The sequence below is a fragment of the Brassica oleracea genome, chromosome C4 (genome assembly GCF_000695525.1).
Source record: "Brassica oleracea var. oleracea cultivar TO1000 chromosome C4, BOL, whole genome shotgun sequence".
NCBI lineage: Eukaryota > Viridiplantae > Streptophyta > Magnoliopsida > Brassicales > Brassicaceae > Brassica > Brassica oleracea.
The window spans coordinates 25,532,616-25,533,309 of NC_027751.1; positions in this window are offsets into that span (position 1 = coordinate 25,532,616).

Consider the following 694-nt stretch of genomic DNA (forward strand, 5'->3'; position numbering starts at 1 on the left):
AGCGACCAAGCGCTCGTCCCGCTCGGTCGCCACGTTGCGACCGAGCGTTCATCCCGCTCGGTCGCTACGTAGCAACCGGGCTCGAGCCGAAGTTCAATCGCTGTGTAGCGATTGAACCCTTCCGAACATCGATACGACATCAATCCATGCATTTTCGTCAAACCTTCGAATGCTATCTCCCGAAGACCGTAGCAAGCTCACTCCATGTTTTCCGCTATTCAAATTCATCGATCAAACTTCGCGGATTAGAAACCGCGGAAAGTTCGTTCTTTATCAAAAAGAATTCGTAGTAAACATGTCGAGTCGGAAGACGGCCCAAAGGGATCTAAAACACGACTCGAGGCCCATCCTATAATTTCTTAACCAAAAGCCCGTAAACCGCAGCACGGTTTACGCTTGGTCCAAACTAACCAAGCTTGACCGTTGCGTAACTACCACGCATACACGCTGTCCGGTCGCTTCGTAGCAACCAAGTCTGAGCCAAAGCTCGGTCGCTACGAAGCGACCGAGCTCGAGTCAAAGCTCGGTCACTATGTATCGACCAAGCGCTCGTCCAGCTCGGTCGCTAGCGACCGAGCTCGAGCCAAAGCTCGGTCGCTACGTAGCGGCCGAGATACGCCCTAAATCAGGAAGGATCACTTTAGCTAGGTGTTGGATATGATCCGAGAAGGCAAACGGCACTTCTGGAACTGAG